The 20633-nt window shown below is 45.9% G+C and overlaps 1 pseudogene; it reads right to left on the bottom strand.

Annotated features, from left to right (window-relative positions):
- Positions 1 to 316: 316 nt before the first annotated feature.
- On the bottom strand, positions 317 to 384 carry LOC128781292 (U4 spliceosomal RNA; annotated as a pseudogene).
- Between the last annotated feature and the right edge of the window lie 20249 nt (positions 385 to 20633).

Raw genomic sequence — 20633 nt, 5'->3', positions numbered from 1 at the left:
AAATTGAGGTGATATTGGGTATATAGGGTATTTTGGAATATGGAAGAACAGAGTCTTAGATTTCAATGGTGAAATGGGGGACATGCAGCTAATTTAGGAAAAAAGCCAGCATACCTGGCAGGTTGATTTCTGTTCGGCAACTCCCAAAACTTTAAGACACGAGGAGACGGTAAGAGGGTCAACAGGCTCTTGCTAGGAGTGTCACTGTCTGAAGCTGAGGTGATGGTGCTGAAGCTCTCTTCCTAAACCAAACTGTGGCAACTAAACCTCTTAGGAAGAAATGAGATGACAATCCTAAGTAATTTCTCAGTCTTCCCTTTCTTTCAGCAATAATCACGCCTCAGATAAACCTCATTGGCTACGATACTGCCACTGCGCAAAGCTCAGCCTTCCCTTCCTTAACAGGCAGTTTAAAATCAACGTGCCAAGTGCAAAATGTTAGCCCTCTTCATTGTCACCTTTGAAACTTCAAATACAAGTTGTATATCCACAAGCTACATTAGAACATTGTTCCATATTTCACTGATATAACCATTCTGTTCTGAGAATAAGTTACTTTACTTAAATTGTTACATCTTCCTTAAGTAAATGGTGACGTACATGTACTCCCCAAATTCACCTCATATTAAACACCTGACTGCTTGCTTACCTGGTGGGGAAACAACCTTTCCTGTGACCTCAACTATCTTTGGGCTGGTCTAATAATCCAACAGGTATGACACAGGTTAGCAAATGAAAATGGCCAAATGTAAGATATGCATAGGCAGGAGAACCTCACTCACAGGAGAGAGTCAGAAACCCCACACGCAGAAGAGCATAAATGAGGCAGCGATGATGTGAGGTGCCGTGGTTATTTTCTATGATAAAAATATCTCCTTACATATGTGGGAAAATATTTGTGATATAATACAAGGTGCTGGAACCACTGAACGGGAAAATTATTGGGCCCCCTACATGACATCCTCCACCAAGATCAATTCTTTAATTGATTTTACCATCCACTCATAACTAACATAAAACAGAGCTATCTGAAACATACCAAGAGATCTAAAGTGAAAGAATGGGGAAAATATAGTACACGAACATTAACCAAATCAAAATGATATCACATATAGTAGACTTGGAGGCAAAAAAAAACCCAAAACCCCACTACATATAAAAAGGAGTACTTCATATCAGTAAGTTCAATTTATCAGTTACTTTCAAATTTTTATTCACTTAATAACATAAATTCAAAATTATATAGAACAGAGCTACAAAGAAAAATAGACTAATAATCATTATAGGAGATTTACCAAAACTCTCTCTGTTTCAGAACCAATGAAGCCCACAAAAATATAGTAAAAAATATTTTTAAAAAAACATGAGAAGCAAATAGCATTCAATGTGCGCAAGTACTTCACTACACCCCAAAACTGCAGATTACAGATGCTTTCCAAGTACCATGGAGACGTTTATAAAAACTGACCATATTGTAACATAAAGCAAGTTCCAACAAATTTTAAAGGACTGAAATGTGTTTATGTGTGTGTGTGTATATATATATACACACACACACATATTTCTTGCTCTCACTGTCATTAATCAAGAAATCAGTAACGAGATAACTAGAAAGTACTTACATTCACAAATTACGAAATACACTTCTAAATGACCACCCCAAAATAAATCACAATTGGATTTAGAAAATAATTTGCATGGAATGATAGTAAAACCACACACCTGGGTACATCATCATTAAGTTACCCAACATTAATGATAAAGAGATAATCTTAGAAGCAGCAACTGAAAGGAGAGATTTACCTACAAACGGGTGCCCATAATGCTATCAGCTGATTTCTCAAAAGAAACCTTACAGGCAAGAAGGGGCTGGAAAGAAGTATTCAAAGTCATGACAGGCAAGGACCTCCATCCAAGATGAGTCTATCCAGCAAAGCTATCATTCAGAATGGAAGGGCAGATAAAGTGCTCCCCAGATAAGGTCGAGTTGAAGGAGTTCATCACCACCAAGCCCTTATTCTATGAAATGTTAAAAGGACTTATCTAAGAAATTGAAGAACATCCACAACTATGAACAGTGAAATGACAACAAACTCACATCAACAACTGAACCGAAAAGAAAACCAAAACTAAGCAAACAACTAGAACACGAACAGAATCAGAGAAATGAACTTCACATGGAGGGATTTCAGCAGGGAGGGGGAGGGGAAGAATAGGGGGACGAAGGTACAGAGAAGAAGCAGCATAATTAGTAGGCACAAAATAGATGGCGAGAGATGAAAAATGGTATAGGAAACAGAGAACTCAAAGAACTTATATGTACAACACATGGACATGAATTAAGGGGAGAGAGGAATGCTGGAAGTTAAGGGGTGCAGGGAGGAGGGGGGAAAAGGGGAGGGAAATTGGGAAAACTAATAGCATAATCAATAACTTTTTTTAAAAAATCAAAGTAAGTGAATACATAAATGTAAAAAACAAAATAACTCGACAAGACTGATGGCAAAGATGCTCTGTATGAAAACTTGAGAAAGAAATCTTTACCCTTGAATGCACAGGTCAGACACAGAAGCTGGAAATGCACAAGTTTTGCACCTGTGGGAGGAACCTAAAATAGTAAACCAAGTCCAGGCAAAGTAGAGGAAACGAGCCCGTAGATATGTCCTCACGGGCACGTACACAAAATGAGAGCGCTTGTATTTTACTTTACTTTTTTTTACCTCTCGGTGGACAATTTCAAACAAATTTGACCTCCAGGTTATTTAAAGAACCTCCGATGGAAAAAGAAAATTACAAACGATTTTCAAGCACGCTTCGCACTTGTAAAAACCTGCCTCCAATACGCTACAAAGCCAGTTCCAAAAAACGTCACAGAAAATACATTTATTGCTCCCTCGGCCGATATCTGGAGACCAGTCGCAAAGTAACTACACAATCCTGACATTTAGACGTCTTCAACTGAGCTTCTAAATTACACTACTATGAAAGTCAAAGGGATTTCCACTGGAATCAACCCCTTTTCCTGCGGACGTGCACTAAGGAGTCATTCCCCAAAACGGCCACGAGACAGTAGCAGAAACCAACAGATACAATGCGTATCGCACCAATGCCTTGGCTGAAAGGTTCCTTAGCTGTTTACGGTAAAATGCAATGACGGACACACTTTTCATTTTCCCCCCAAATTAGAACTGCACAACGTCATCGCCATTCCTTTCCACTGCCCTCTGCCATCTTTCAGACAACTTCCCATTCCATCGTCCCACGGCACTGTTACCTTTAGCAGCACAGCTCTTCCAGGTGCCTTCTGCAGTCTTCCACAGAACGGAAATTTCTCTCCACTGAGAAATTTGGAATACTGAACTAAATGGCCATGCAAAGGTGTAATTTCTGGTGAGTACTGCTGATGAATCACGGCTGTGCGGCCAGGCTGGAACCGTTTCTCACTGGTCACCAAACAGAAACGTGCGCTCCCACCTCATCCTGAAGCTTCCCCGTCTTCTGCTTCGACTCTGTCAACAGGAAGTGCTTGCAGTTGGTCTTGCAGTGATGGGGCAGCACCTCTTGCAAATTACCCCAAGAAGCACCTCCTACAGAACTCCCTCTGTTATCATCACATAGGCAACATCACCTGCTTTGGATGAAGACCGCCCTGTGGAGGAGTGCTCAATTTAGATACTTTGAGTATGTCACCTGTCTCCCACATGGCATAACCTGGTCTGTCCTCAGTTAAGGTCTGGACTCGATGGCCGTGAACTGCTACTGGTCTGCCATGCCCGTGGAGCACCTCTGTGCGAGAAATCTTAGGCGTGAAACTTCGCAAATCACTTCGACACATTTCATCACCTAAGGGCGCCTTCTCCGTACACACTACAAATCTTTATTTTGGCATTCCAGATGTGCTTTCACCTTTCTTGAAATGACAGAGCCTCATGTGCCAAAACTGTTCCTTATGTTCAACCATCTGCAGGATGAAAATGGCCACAACATCACTCAATGGTTTTGATGAGTTTTTTATTGAAACGCATGCTGGTATGACATCTGTCATGATACACTCTAACAAAACAGTTTCCCATGAAGTTAAAGACAAGTATGCAATCCAGAGTCACATGAAGGGGCAGGACGGCAAAAGCGTGGTGGGTGGCCATACTTACTGTTGGGCAAACCCGGTATAAAGACAGCTTCAACCAGAATTGCACCATTGAAATCAATTACAGTATGTGTTTTGCTCTCGCAGCACTAAAGCTAGAGATCACTGAAAATGGGTGACTGGAAAGTTCTCCTGCTTGGTACTTCTGAAATAGACTCCTACAGAACCTCCAAAATGAACCACCATGTGAGTTACAAAATGGTTTCAACTGAATGATGCTAAACATACTACATACTTAAACTTGAGAACAAAATCTGCACCCTTAAACACAAGTGTTAGGCACAAGACCTCAAATTGTACAAGAGTGGCACTCATTTGAGGAAGCGAAAAGACTAAATGAAGCCAAGACACACTCTAGGAAACAGGCTTCTAGACGTGTGTGGAAGGGCACGTACATAACATGATAGCGATTTGATTTGATTTAACCTCCGAGTGGAGATTTTTGAATACAGTTTATTTTCCCCTTGTTTAAAGAAGCTGCAACACACAAGACAAATTACAAAAAATTACAAACAACTTAGACCTAGTAAAAACTGGACTCCATCATGCTAAAAGCCAGTTCCAACAAATGTCACATAATACACGTTTAGTGCTCCCTTTGGCCTTAATCTAGAAACCAGTCAGAAAGTAACCTGACAATCTTTACATTTAGATGTCTTGAAATGCACTTGTAATTAACATTGCTGTCAAAAGTCATTGATATTCCACTGGAATCAACCAATTCTCTTGGGGACCTGCACTAAGGTGTCATTCCCCAAAACGGCCACGAGAGGGCAGCAGAGATGCACATTTGGACCACGAGTACTTTGATCTTTGACGAAGGGTTCCTTTGGTTTTTACCACGAGTTGCAACGACAAGCACATTTTTCATTTTCTACCAACAACATAACTGAACAATGGTTTCACCGTTTTCTTCAACCTCCCTCTGCAATATTTCAGGCAACTTCACCATTCCGTCTTCCCAAAATATTGTTATCTGTTGGAACAGAGAACTCTTCCAGGTGCCTTCTGCAGTCTTCCAGGGAATGGAAACCTTTCTCCATTAAGAGAAATTCAGAAAGACCGAACAAAACAGCCATGCAAAGTTGCGAGGCCTGCTGAGTACTGAGGACAAGTCACGACTGGGCAGCCAGGCTGGGAACATGTTGGCCTGGTCACCAAAGGGTAACAACACTCTCACCTTATCCAGAAGCTTCCCTGTCTTCTGCTGACAAACTGCTGGCTCTCCCTGGAGTGGTGCTTCCAGTTGGTTTAATCGAGAGCCATACCTGTTGAAAATAACCCACTGGTTTTCCGCAAGCATGTTCTAATAAAGTACTCCCTCCCGAACCAACCACATACATACTACCACATTCTTTGGGCGAATATGGTCCTTTTCTTTTTTTAAAATATCCTTTTTCTTTGTTTTAAGATTGTATTTATTTGTTTTTACAGGGAGGGGTAGGGAGGGAGAGAGAAACATCAATGTGTCATGGCCTCTTGTACATCCACTACTGCGGTCCTGGCCCGAATCAAACCTGACTGGGATGTGTCCTGACTGGGAATCGAACTCTAAACCTTTGGTTTCCACACGGGCACTCAATCCACTGAGCCACACCAGCCAAGGCTGAAGATCCACCTTTGGAGGGGCTGGTGGTGGTTCCCTTCACATGCCCATGATCTCTTCCATTCCACATTATTGTAAAATATCAACAGTTCTTCCTCCTCCTCACAATTTGTCTTGGAAATGAAACATTTTCCTTGTGTTTGATTAGAGAATCTCATGTGGTAATGTGGTCAAGAAGGATTTAATCCCACCTCCACCCACCCTACTTAACTTCTGTGAAACCCAGACTTACAACAGACTAATGTAACTGTGCTGATACAAGTGATTTTCCACGCATGATTCGTAAACTTTGAGTATGTCACCTGAATTCCATGTGCCATAACGTGGTCTGTCCTCAGTTCACGTATGCGCTGGATGGCTCTCCACTGCAAGTGGTCCACCTACCCATGCAGCCACTGCATCCGAGAAACCTCCAGCATCAAACTTCCCAATCCACTTCACACACGTCCCATCAGTCACAGCATCTTCTCCATAAATCTTTTCTTGCCTTACTCTCATGCATGTACCTTTCTTGACATGACCAGCCTAAGTGGCCAAAAATGGTGCTTCTGTTCACCCCTGTTCACTGTGAAAAGGGACGCACACACAATCACCACTTGTGATGAGTTTCATCACACACTGATATAATAGCTGTCACAATATAGTCTAATAAAACAGTTTTGAATGATGTCAAGAGCAAGTATGGGCGACCAGAGACAGGTGATGCGATGGGGTTGGGGGAGTGGGGTTGCAGGCTGAACTGACTTGTGGCTGAACTGACTTTTTAGCCAAACAGACTTTTGGCCAAATGGACTTTTTCACTGAGCAGACTTTTTGGCTGAAGAGACCTTTTGGCGGACCCGATTTAAGGCAAGGTTCGACCAGCATCGCACCCTCAAAATCATATACAGTACATTTTTTACTCCCACAGCATTTGTCCTAGTATACAGAGAGAATAGATGAATAGACCGTTTTGTTGTTCAGGACTTCCGAAAGAGACTCCTACAGTAGCTCCAAAATGAACCACCATTTGAATTACATGATAACCTGACCCGAATGATGCTAAAGATGATATTACCTATTCTTGAGAAAAAAATCTTCACCCTTCAACACACAGGTTAGAAGCAGAAACTGGAGCCCTGGCTGGTGTGGCTCTGTGGATTGAGCGCCAGCCTGCAAACCAAAGGGTCATTGGTTCAATTCCATGTCAGGGCACATGCCTGGGTTGAGGGCCAGGTCTCCAGCTGGGAGCTGAGACAGGCAACCACACATTGAGGGTTTCTCTCCCTCCCTTCCCCTCTCTCTAAAAATAAATAAAATCTTTTTTAAAAAAGAAAGAAACTGGAAATGTACAAGGTTTGCACATGTAGGAAGAACCGAAAATGCAAAAGGAAGTCCAGGCAAAGTTGAGAAAACAAGAGTACATACACTGATAGCGCTGATATTTTACTTTGCTTTTTTTTCTGCACCTCTTGGTGCAGAATTCTGTATAAATTTTACTCCACGTTGTTTAAGGTAGCTGCAACAAAGCAAAGACAAACGAATTTCGAGCATGCCTTCAACTTGTCCAAGACTGACGCTGCTACACTACCGAGCCAGTTCTGAGAAATGTCACATAAAACGTATCAATCGCTCCCTTTGCCCTTAACCTGAAAACCAGTCACAAGGTAACTGGACACACATGCAATTTAGATGTTTTAGAATACACTTGTAAATACCACTGCCACCCAAAGTCATTGAATTTCACTGGAATCAACCAGTTTTCCTGCTGACCTGCATTGAAGTGTCATTGCACAAAATGACCACGAGGTGGCAGCAGAAACCGACAGTTGGAACAAACACTCGACTATTGGCTTCTCACAAAGTTTCCTTCCCTTTTTACCCCAAGGATGAACCTAAAATAGTAAACGCACTCTAAGCAAAGTTGAGTTTAAACAAGCCCGTAAACATGTCTAGAGGGGCATATGCATAAAATGAAAGTTCTTGTAATTTACTTTTTTTTTTTACATATTGGTAGAGAACTTTTACTAAGTTTTACCTCCTCGTTGTTTAAGGATTCTGCATAACACAATGCACATTACAAGTGATTTTCAAGCATACCTGGAACTTGTAGAAACCCAACTCTATCACGCTACACAGCCGGATCCAAGAAATGTCATATAGAATATGCTTATTGCGCTCTTGGCCGTTAATCTGGAAACCAGTGACAAGGTAACTGGCCAGCCCTGACATTTAGACATTTTCAAACGCACTTCTGAATACCCCTGCTATCCAAAGTCATTCATATTCCCCTGGAATAAACCACTTATCCTGCTGAATTGTACTCAGGTGTCATTCCTCACAATGGCCACAAGATGGCAGCAAAGACCAGCATTTGGAACACATAGCTTACTGATGCCTTGTCCAAAAATTTTGTTCATTTCTCACCATCAGATGCCATGACAGAGACATTTTTCATTTTCCCCCAAACAACGGGACTGAACAACTACTGGACAACGTTGTCACTGTTTGTTCCACTGCCCTCTGCCACCTTTGAAGCTACTTCACTGTTCCATCGTCCCACAACATTGTCCTCTTTCAGACCAGGGAACTCTTCCAGGTGACTTCTGCAGTCTTGCAGGGAAGGAAAATTTCTTTCCAATAAGAGAAATTCACAAAGACCAAACTAAAGGGTCATGCAAAGGCGCAAGCTCTGGTGAGGACTGTGGATGAATCATGACTGCCCAGCCAGGCTGGAACAGTCTTCCCCTGGTCACCAAAGAGAAATGTGTGCGCTCCTGCCTTATCCTGAAGCTTCCCTGTCTTTCCTGACAAATTCTGGACATTTTCCGTCAGGTGGCTTTCACTTGATCTAACAGAGATCAGTCGTTGTCGGGAGAAGCCCGCTGGGTTTCCGCAAGGAGCTCCCACTGCAGGACATCACCTCCTTCGGATGAAGACTGCCCTTTGGAGGGGCTGCTGGTGGTTCCTGGGCTTCCCTCAATATCTCCTGCTCCACATTATTCTCAGATATCAACGGTTCATCCCCTCACACTTTATCTTGGAAATGGAATGTTTCCCTTCCATTTCCGTAGAGAACCACATGAGGAAATTCAGTCAGATGGGACCCCCACCACCCAGCTAGACTTCCGTGGAACCCAAACGTCAAAGAGATTAACGTAATCAAGCTGCTGCAAATGCTTTTTGACATTGATTGGGATACTTTGAGTATGTTGCCTGTCTCCCGCGTGCCATAACGTGGTCCGTCCTCTGTTAACGTCTGCCCTGGATGGCTCTCCACTGCACCTGGTCTGCCTACCCGTGGGGCAACCCCACATGAGAAATCTCTGGCATGAATCTTTGCAACCCACTTCTCACACGTTCCATCAGACTCAGCGTCTTCTCTGTACACCAAGCATGTTTTCTTGCCTTATACTTGCGCTTGTACCTTTCTGGAAATGACACAGACTGAGGGGCCAAAAATGTTAGATTCATGTGTCTTCAGTGAGAAGAGGGCCACACATACATTCAACAGTTGTCATGAGGTTTGTCATCCCACAGGGATAGGACAGCTGTCACGATACTGTCTAAAAAAGTTTCAAATGACATTAAAGGCAAGTATGCAGGACCGGTGCCAGGTGACATGCTGCGGGGGACGCAGAGGTGGTGCAGTTGTGGGGGGCCGAACTGACTTTTTGGACAACCCCATTTAAAGCAAGTTTCAACCATCATCACAGCCTCGAAAGCCTATACAATATGTTTTCTGCTCTAATGGCACTTGAGCTGGCAATCACAGGGAATGGATGAGGACAAAGTTCTGCTGCACAGACCTTCTCAAATAGACTCCTACAGAACCTCCAAAATGAACCACTATTTGAATTACAAAGTAACTTGACCTGAATGATGCTAAAGATGCTACGGACCAAAACCTGAGAAAGAAATTCTCACCCTTGAATGCACACATTAGAAACAGAGGCTTAAAATGCACAAGTTTTGCACCCATACAAGGAATCTGAAATGGTAAACAAAGTCCAGGCAGAGTGGAGGAAACGAGCCTGTAGACATGTCCAGAAGGGCACATACATACAACGATGGCGCTTATATTTTACTCTTTTTTTCTTGTACCTCTTAGTGCAAAATTATGAATGAATTTTACCTCCACGTTGTTTAAGGAAGCTGCAACACACAAAGCCAATGACAAGTGATTTTGAAGCACACCTGTAACTTTTAACAACTTGATTACACATAAAGCCAGTTCCAACTATGTCACATAAATCTCGTTTATTGTTCCTTGGCCATTATTCTGGAAACCAGTCTCGAGGTAACTGGAAAGTACTTACACTTTGATGTTTTGAAGTGCACTTCTAAATACCACTGCCATCAACACTCATTGATATTCCACTGGAATCAACCACTTTTCCTGACTCAGCTAAGATGTCATTCCCCAGAATGCCCACGAGATGGCAGCAGAGACGCACTCTTGGAACACTGTACTATTTGCTTGGCCAAAAGGTTCATCCAGTTTTTATGTAAAGACGCAAAGGAACAGACGTTTTTCGTTTTCACCAATAACTGTATTGAACAATGTATTCACCGTTTTGTTCCACTGCTTTCTGCAATATTGCAGGCCTCTTCATAATTCCATCTTCCCAAAAGGTTTTAGCGTTTGGCCAAGGCAATATAAAGCCAGTTTCAACAAGCATCGCAGCAGTGAAATTATATACAATGTTTCTGAAGTGCTCTCATTGCACTTCAGCCAGAATTCACGACAAATGGGACTCTGGAAAGTCCTTATATCTGGTAGTTATGTAATACACTTGTAAACAACCTCAAAAGTAAAACACAATTTCAATTACAAAATAATTGAAAATGAATGGTGATATACTACGAACCAAAACTTATGAAAAACATGTTCACCTTTAAATTCACATTATCAGAAATAAAAGCTGAAAATTTACAATTTTTGTACCCATATTAGGAACCTAAAAGAGCACATTAAATCCAGAGAAAGTAGACAAAAACGTGCACATTGACATATCTGCAAGTGTGTATACATAAAACAATAGTGAAACCGGAAAAGACACTGGTGTTCGGGCTGCCCGTCACTGCCAAACACAATCAGCAGCGACAGGGACTGAGTCTTTATGGCGCTTTGTTCAGATGGCCGGGGATCTGAGACCATGGCGGGTTCGCACCCTAACAGACCATGTTAAATTCCATTTTCAAATGGCCCTTTTTATCTGGAGAACAAAGTGTAGGTAAGGGGTTTTGAATTCAGGGAAAAGTTCACTGGATTACAAACAAACAAGTTCAGCATTCTCACCCTGGGCGGTGGGCATCTCACCTGGAGCACAGGGGGCTCAGACACCACCTGGAACTGGGTGTGGGCCTCCTGAGGCTCACAGGTGGGGCTGCTCGTGGTCTCCTGGAGTCAGGGTGGGTCCCACCTTCAGTTCTTGGAACAAAGCTTTTACATGCATTGATTACGAAGCTTACTAGCTATTACCTAAACTGAAATTTTCCAACTCTTAAGTCCCCTATCAAAGAGCACATGAACTGTGTGTCAATGACACGTGAACAAAGTGTGGACGGCACCTGATCGGCACGTGAATGATGCATGGATGGCTCGCGATCAGGGTGTGAATGGCACATGATCAGCACGTGAACAGGACATGGGTGGCACGTGATCAGCATGTGAATGGCACGTGGACAGAGCGTGGACGGCACGTAATCAGCACATGATCAGCACATGAATGGCATGTGAACAGGGCATGTGTGGCACATGCTCAGCATGTGAGTGGCATGTGATCCATGCATGGACAGAATGTGAACACTGCGTGAATGCGGCTTGAAGGGGGGGTGCTGAATGTGGCGTGAAACGGTGCTCCCTCCCCTCTCACTGGCGATCCTCACTGTCCCTCTGGGGGATTTCTCTCGTTCCATGTGGAGGTCTGTACAGGGATTTATTCCCAGGTATAGATGTCCACATGCCGCTGCCGGGGCATTTTAAATTTTTCCTGTTTGCTGCTTTTCTGAAGAAATCTGCTTGATTTTTGTAAATGGGCCTTGAACCCAGTGGCTTGGGTAAAATCACACATTAGCTGGGCAGTTTGTGGATGTTTCTGGATCTTCCCTACAGATGCCCCTGTCATCTGTCCCTCTCCGAACCTCCCACTTTAAGTTTCCCCCTGTGCGGCTTGCCGGCTGATCGCTCCTGTGTGTCCCTGGGAGGCACAGTGTCGGTGGGCACCCTGGGGCCACTCTCTGGCACCGCCCACCTGGCACCCGGCACCTCTGGCCAAACCGGGAGATGTTTTGGAGGCTGTGTATTCAGCACCATCTTCCCTTTCTAATGGGGCATCTCACTTCCTTCAGCTCCTCCTGAGGTGCCATCCAGCTGCCCTGCAGCAGCGTGCCCAGCAGGGGTTCCCTGGGCCGCTTCAGCCTGGTCTCCTCCGAGCCCTGTGTCGGGAACCCCAGGCGGCCCGGCACGGCTGCTCCCCAAGGTCAGCATGCAGCTGTGCACCTCGCCTCTCAGCCTCTGCTCGGGGTGCCCCGGCGCCCCTTCCTGGAACGGCCCGGGTGCTGGGCTGAGACACTGGGAGGTGTTTGGGAGTGGGATCCCCCCTGCCAAGGGGTAACAAGGACACGGACCCCCCCCATATGCTCCGCAGAGGAGTGTCCCCTGCAGGAGCCACTGTCTCCACAATAGGAACAGGACCCTCTGTTTGGTAAATTATTACAAAATCAGCCTTCCAGCTAAAAAGGGCCACAAAACAATACCCTCAGTGGGGGGAGGTGCTGCCTGATGATTTCTTATTAAAAACCATAATGTTAAAAACAAAATAGAATTCTGTAATAACTCGACAGAGAGCAGAAGGGCCTCTCCCCGGCTGGCCCTGCAGAGTGTAAAAAGCTTTCTGTAATTTCAGACTTTTATTTGCTATACATCTCAGTCACTTTGGAAGCTCAGCTCGGCTCTGTTTGGGGATTTCACGAGTGTGTTTAAAGCCCACACCTGAGTTTTTCGACCCATTAACTGCACCAAGTCGAGGTGCCCCCGATGCCTGTGGATGCCCCTCAGCTCCTGGTCATCCCTGCGCCCCAGGCCACCACCCACTCCTCGCTGGGGACCTCGCAGTGCGGGGAGGGGACCCAGCCTAACCTCGCTTCTGACACACGCCCCTCTCCAGGTCTCTGAGCACCGACCCCCGCCCCACCCACCCCCAGCTCCTATTCACAGGTTCCTGACTGGGAGCACCCTGTTCTCCATGCTGCCTTCGCCATTGGACAAGCTCAGGACGACCCATGGTGGGGACTGTGTGCTAGACTCTTGGGCTCTGGGAGGAAGCCTCTGCTGGTCCGGCTGAGCCCCCACACCAGCTGTCCGTCCTCCAAAGGGCCCATGTGAAGGGCCAGAGGGGGCCTCATTCGAACAGCACGTCGCCAACATGTGGATGATTCCCCGAGGGGAACGTGCACCCCAACAGTGTTCCCTGCAGGGGAAGGGGGTCAGTGACCAGGCTCACATGGCCTCCCGTGCCTCCAAGGCCGCTTGCTGAAGGCTGGTCCATGGGAGTCCGTGGCCCGAGCTCAGACCGCCACACACAGGAGACACCGTCTCCCCAGAGCCACCTCCATGGACGCACATCCGGTGCCTGTCCTGACCAGCTGGGAGTCTGCCAGATCCGACCTGACCCTCGGCGAGCCACAGTCACCCAGCCAAGGACAGTGGCTCCCCCTTAATGTCACATCTGCATGGGATTCCATCCAGAAAACATCACGAGTGGAAAATAATTCTAAAACAAACGCTCCTCAGCAGTTCCACAGCCAGCCTGCCAACCCCGGGGATGACTATGAGAGGTATTGTTTGTTATTGTTTATTATTATTATTACTAAAACTATTATTACTATTACTGCAATAGGACAAAACCAGAGCCCCAAAGCTCAGGCGACCTGGCTTCCTTCAGCCCCAGGGAGAGACCTGCTGTGTGTGCACCCCGTTCTGCAGGGGGGTGTGGGGAGGCACCCTCGTCAGGATGGGCCCAAGCAGATCCCGTCTCAGCATGCTCTCTCCAATGCCGTCCTCCCGCCCTCCCCATGTGGTGGCAACTCACTGCTTTAAAAAAAATCCGCAATCCAGGATGTTTTTTGGGGGGCAGAGGGGTGAAGGGTCAGTCTGGCCCTGAGCACGGGTGCAGGTCCCTCACTGATGCTGTACTGGTACAAAGCAGAATGCTGTCTGCTCAAGTTCACTACCGTTTCTCCTACAGGCGAACGCAACCACAAAAGGCCTATTTCATCATCTTCACCCTTCTTGCTCCCAGAGACTGGTCCCCTGGGGTTTAAAAGACAGAAGTCCTTAGAGCCATCCAAGCAGAGAGACAACGACTGGGGAGAAAACCGGAGTTGGGGGGTCCTACGGGAATGTGTTCCAAACGGATTCAGCCACGCCCTGGGCATGGGGAGGGGAGGGCGCTGCCCAAGGGGGGGTTGGGGGTTTAGGGTTAGGGGTAGGGGTAGGGTTAATAAATTTTATTGTACGCTTGTTTAAGGAAGCTACAACAGACAAAGCAATTCACAATTTTCATACATACTTAGAACTTGTAAAAACTTGACTTTGTTACTCTGCAAAGCCAGTTCCAAGAAACGTCACAGAAAACATGTCCCTCGCTCCTTTTGCCCTTAACCTACAAACCAATCATAAGGTAACTGGACACTGCTGACATTTAGACGTTTTCAAATGCACTTGTAAATACTGCTGCCATCCAGTCATTGATATTCCACTGGAATCAACCGCTTTTCTTGCTGACTCACTTTAAGGTGTCATTCCCCAAAATGGCCACAAGATGGCAGAAGAGACCAACAAATGGAACGCTTATGGCACTAATGGCTGGGCTGAAAGGTTCCTTCACTTTTCACCAGGAGCTGCGATGATGGGCACACTTCCCTTTCCCCCAGCAACGTGACTGCGCGTCCTCACCGTTTTGTTGCACTGCCCTCTACCCTCTTTCAGGCAGGTTCACCGTTCCATCGTCCCAAACCAATGTTATCTTTCGGAGCAGAGAGCTCTTCCAGGCGCTTTCTGCAGTCTTGCAGGGAATGGAATTTTTTTCCCACTACGAAAAATTCGGAAAGACCCAACTAAATGGCCGAAAGTAGGTGCAAGGTCTGATGAGTGCTGTGGATGAATCACGTCTGCAAGCCAGCCTGCAACCATTATCCCCTGGTCGCCAAAGAGAAACGTGCGCTCTCACCTCATCCTGAGGATTTGTGGCTTCTTTGGACAAATTCTGGACTCTTTCCCTCTGGCGGTGCTTCCAGTTCATCTGAACCAAAGCAGTGCTCGCTGTGAGTAACCTGCTGGTTTTCCCAAGGAGCTCCTACTGCGGGACTCCCTCCCGAATCCACCACAAAGGCATCATCACCTGCTTTGGATGAAGATCGCCCTGTGGAGGGGCCGCTGGTGGTGATTCCTTGTTTGCCCACAATCCCTCCCATTCCACATTATTGTAAAAGTCGGTGGTTCATCCCCCCTCACTACTGGTCTTGGAAATGAAATGTTTTCCTTACATTTCGGTACAGAACCCCTTGTGGAAATGCAGTCAAGAGGGGTCCCCACCACCCCCTTAACTTCTGTGGAACCCAAACATCAAAGTGATTAACATAACCAAGCTGGTGCAGATGATTTTCAAAGCCTGATTAGGATACTCCTCTGAGTATGTCACCTGTCTCCCGCGAGCCATAACGTGGTCTGTCCTCAGCGCACGTCTGCCCTGAGTGGCTCACAACTGCAACCGCTCTGCCTACCCGTGGGGCAACGGCGCACAAGACATCTCTGGCATGAAACCGGCAATCCACTTCGGACACGTTCCGTCAGTCACAGCATCTTCTCCACACACACCACACACCTTTTCTTGCCTTACAGCGGCACTTGTACCTTTCTTGAAATGACAAAGCCAAAGGGGCCAGAAATGTTGCTCATGTTGGTGCATCTTCAGTGTGAAAATGGCCCCCACACATCCACCAGTCGTGTTCGGGTATGGCAAACAGGTATGACAGCTGTCACGATGCTGTCTAACAAGACGGTTTCAAATGACATTAAAGGCAAGTATGAGCGACCAGAGCGAGGTGATGGGGTGGGAGGCCAAACTGACATTTTCACCAAGCTGATTTAAGGCAAGTTTCAACCAGCATCGCAGCCTCGAAATCCTATAGAATATATTTTTTGCTCTCATACACTTAACCTAGCATTCACAGGGAATGGATGACTAGAAAGTTCTGTTGTTCAGGACTTCCGAAAGAGACTCCTACAGAAGCTCCAAAATGAACCACCATTGGAATTACAAAATGACTTGACATAAATGATGATAAAGATGCTGTATACCGAAATTTGAGAAAGAAATCTTCGCCCTAGAATGCACAGGGTACAAACAGAAGCTGGAAATGCACAAGTTTTGAACCCATGCAAGGAACCTAAAATAGTAAACGAAGTCCACCCAAGGTGGAGAAAAGAGCCCGAAGACATGTCCCGAAGGGCACGTACATACAATGATGGCCCTTGTGTTGTACTCTGCTTGTTTTGTATCTCTTAGAGCAGCATTATATATGAGCTTTACCTCTGTGTTGTTTAAGGAAGCTGCAACAGACAAGCAAATTACAAATGACTCTCAAGCCCACTTGGCACTTGTAAAATCCTGCCTCTATTATAATACAAGGCCAGTTCCAAGAAACATCACATAAAACACGCTTGTTGCTCTCTTGGCCGTTACTCTGGATACCAGTTACAAGGTAACTGGACAGTGCTTGTGCATTTGTAAATACCACTGCCATCAAAAGTCGTTGATATTTCACTGGAATCAACCACTTTTCCTGCTGAACTCACTAAGGTGTCATTCCCCATAATGACCACGTGATGGCAGCAGAGACCGACAGATGCAGCACATCTGTCACTAATGGCTGGGCTGAAAGATTTCTTAGCTTTTTACCCTGAGAGGTGATGCCAGGCACACTTTTCATTGTCCCCCAACAATGTGACCAGACAACATCCTCCCTGTTTTGTTCCACTGCCCTCTGCCACCTTTCAGGTAATTTCACCATTCCATGGTCCCCCAACATTGTTATCTTTTGCAGCAGAGAACTTTTCCAGGTGCCTTCTGCAGTCTTCCAGGGAATATAAATTTCTCTCCAATAAGAAAATTTGGAAGGACCGAATGAAATAGCCATGCACAGTTGCAAGCTCTGCTGAGGACTGCGGATGAATCGGGACTGCCCAGCCAGACTGGAACCGTTTTTCCCTGGTCACCAAAGAAACATGTGCGCTCCTGCCTTATCCTGAAGCTTCTGCATCTTCTGCTGACAAATGCTGAACACCTTACCACAGGCGGCTTTCAGTTGCTCTGACGGGGAGCAGTACTTGCTGGGAGTAACCCACTGGGTTTCCACAAGGAGCTCCTGCTGCAGGACTCCCTCAGGAATCCACCACATACACATCCTCTCTTTTGAGTGAAAACCACCCTTTGGAGGAGCTGCCGGTGGTGGTTCCTTTGTTTCCCTCAGTCACTCCCATTCCACATATTCTAACATATCAACCGTTCATCCCCCCTCACAATTTGCCTTGGAAGCGGAACATTTTCCTTATGTTTCCATAGAGAATCGGTTGTGGAAATGCGATCAAGAGAAGTCCCCTTCCACCCCACTTAACTTCTGCAGAACCGAAACGTCAACGCAATTAACGTAACCAAGCTGGTGCAAATAATTTTTGAAAGCTGATTCAGACACTTTGAGTATGCCCCCTGTCTCCCCCGTGCTGTAATGTGACCTGTCCTCAGTTAAAGTCTGCCCTGCGTGGCTCTCCACTGCACCTGGTCTGCCTACCTGCGGGGCAGCTGCACGCGAGAAATCTCCAGCGTGACACTTGGCAATCCACTTCTGACACATTCCGTCAGTCACATCACCTTCTCCATACACACCACAAACCTTTTTTTGCCATACAGTTTTGCTTGCACCTTTCTGGAAATGACAATCTAATGTACCAAAAACGTTGCTTATGTTCATCCATCTTCAGTGTGAAAATGGCCACACAAATATTCACCAGTTTTGATGAGTTTTTTTAATGCAAGCAGGTATGACAGGTGTCACAACAGAGTCTTAAAAAATGGTATCCAATGACTTTAATGACAAGTATGCGGGACCAGAGTCACATGACAGGCGGGGGTGGGAGCGGAAAGAAATGACTTTGTGGCCAAGCCAATTTAAAGCAATATTCAACCAGCATCGCAGCATCGAAATCCTATATAACATGTTTTTTGAACTCATAGCACTTAAAGTGGCATTCACTGAGAATGGATGACTAGAAAGTTCTGTCCTTCAGAACTTATGAAATGGACTCCTACAGAACCTCTGAAGTGAACCACCATTGGAATTGCAAAATAAATTGACCTGAATGATAGTGAACATGCTCTGTACCAAAGCTTGAGAAAGAAGTCTTCACCCTTCTATGCTCCGGTTAGAAACAGAAGCTGGAAATGTACACATTGCGCACCCTTACGAGGGACCTGAAGTACTAAACAGAGTCCAGGCAAAGTGGAGGAAATGAGCCTGTAGACACGTCCGAAAGGGCGTAGACATAAAATACAAGCACTGGTATCTTACTTTATTTTTACATGTTGGTGGAGAATTTTAAGTAAATTTTACTTACACGTTGAAGGACGCTGCAACAGACAAAGCAAATGACAGATGAATTTCAGGAACACTTGCACTTGTAGAAACCTGAATCTATTACGCTACACAGCGAGATCTGAGAACTGTCTCATAAAACCCGCTTATAGGTCCCTGGATGTAAATCTGGAGACCGGTCACAAGGTAATTGGACAGTGCTGACATTTGGAAGTTTTCAAATGTACATGTAAATACCATTGACATCGAAAGTCATTGATACTCCACTGGAATCAACCACTTTTCCTACTTTCCTGCACTAAGGTGTCATGCCCCAAAATGGCCACGAGATGGCAGCAGAGAACGACAGATGGAACACATATCCCACTAATGGCTGGGCTGAAAGGTTCTTTGGCTTTTTATCCTGAGATGCAATGACAGGCACGCTTTTCATTTTCCCCCAACAACGTGACCACACAGCGTCATCACCGTTCTGTTCCACTGCCCTCTGCCACATTTCAGGCAACTTCACTATTCCATCTTCCCAAAACATTGTTCTCTTTTGGAGGAGAGAACCCTTCCAGGTGCCTTCTGCAGTCTTCCAGGGAATGGAAATTTCTCTCCATAAAGAAAAATTCAGGGAGACGAACTAAATGGCCGTGCGAAGGTGCAAAGTCTGGTGAGCACTGCAGATGAATCAGGACTGCGCAGCCAGGCTGGATCCGTTTCCCCTGGTCACCAAAGAGAAACGCGCACTCTCACCTTATCCTGGAGCTTCTGTGTCTTCTGCTGACAAATTCCACCCTCTTTTCCCTTTGGCAGAGCTTTCAGTTGGTCTGACAGGGAGCAGTTGTTGTTGCAAGTAACCCGCTGGCTTTCCGTGAGGAGCTCCCACTGCAGGACTCCCTCCTGAATCCACCACATAAACAGCCTCACCTCCTTTGGTGAAGACCGCCCTTTGGAGGGGCTGGTGGTGGTCCCTTTGTTTGCCCACCATCTCTCCCGTTCCACACGATTCTCAAATAGCAAAGCTTCACCCTCCCCCTGACACACAGTCTTCATGGAAGCGGAACATTTCCTTACGTTTCCATGCAGAACTGCAGGTAGAAATGCGACCAGGAAGCGTCCCTCACCACCCCGCCTGACTTCTGTGCAGCCCACGTGTCAAAGTGATTGACACAGCCAGGCTGGTGCAAGTGATTTTCGAAGCCTGATCAGGATGCTTTGAGTATGTCGCTTGTCTCCCACATGCCACAACGTGGTCGCTCCTCAGTGAACGTCTGCCCTGGATGGCTCTCCACTGCACCTGGTCTGAGGGGCAACTGCACAGGAGAAATCTCCGGCATGAAATTTCACAGTCCACTTCAGACACGATCCGTCACTCACAGCAACTTCTCCACACACACCACAAACCTCTTCTTGCCTTACACTTGCGCGTTTACCTTTCTTTAAATGACAAGCCTCCGGGGCCCAAAATGTTGCTTACGTTCATGCATCTTCGTTGTGAAAAGGGCCACACACACATTCACCAGTTGTGATGACATTTTTAAATCACACACTGTTAAGACAGCTGTACGACACAGTCTAACAAAACAGTTTCAAATGATGATACAGGCAAGTTTGAGTAACCGGAGCCAGGTGATGGTGTGGTGGGGGTGTCAGTGGACGTGGGGTTGGGGGCCAAATGGACTTTTTGGCCAAACGGACTTTTGGGCCAACCCCATTTAAGGCAAGGTTCAACCAGTAGCGCAGCAACCAGTAGTACAGATTCCGTGCAGTATGTTTTGAGCACTCACAGCGCTTGAGCTAGCATCCACAGAGAACGGGCAAGGAGAAACTTCTGAAACAGACTCCTACAGAACCTGCGAAATGAACCACCCTTTGAATTACACAATGACTCGACCTGAACGATGCTACAGATGCCAGTTACCAGCTCTTGAGAAAGAAATCTCCATCCCGGAATGCACAGGTTAGAAGCAGACGCTGCAAAGAACGGAAAATGGTAAACGAAGCCCAGGCGAAGTGGAGGAAGCGACCGTACAGACCCTGATGGTGCTGCTATTTTACTTTGCTTTCTTTTGTGCCCCCTTGGGGCAGAATTATGTATAAATTTTACCTCCATAACGTTTAAGGAAGCTGCAACAGACGAAGCAATGACAAATGATTTGCAAGCACACCTGAAACTTGTCACAACCTGACTATTACGATACAAAGCCCAGTTCCAAGAAACATCACATAAAACACATTCATAGCTCCCTTGGCCCT

The sequence above is a fragment of the Desmodus rotundus genome, chromosome 6 (assembly GCF_022682495.2).
Source record: "Desmodus rotundus isolate HL8 chromosome 6, HLdesRot8A.1, whole genome shotgun sequence".
Taxonomy (NCBI): Eukaryota; Metazoa; Chordata; class Mammalia; order Chiroptera; family Phyllostomidae; genus Desmodus; species Desmodus rotundus.
Note: the sequence above shows the minus strand (reverse complement) of the source record. Positions and strands in the feature narration are given on the sequence as shown.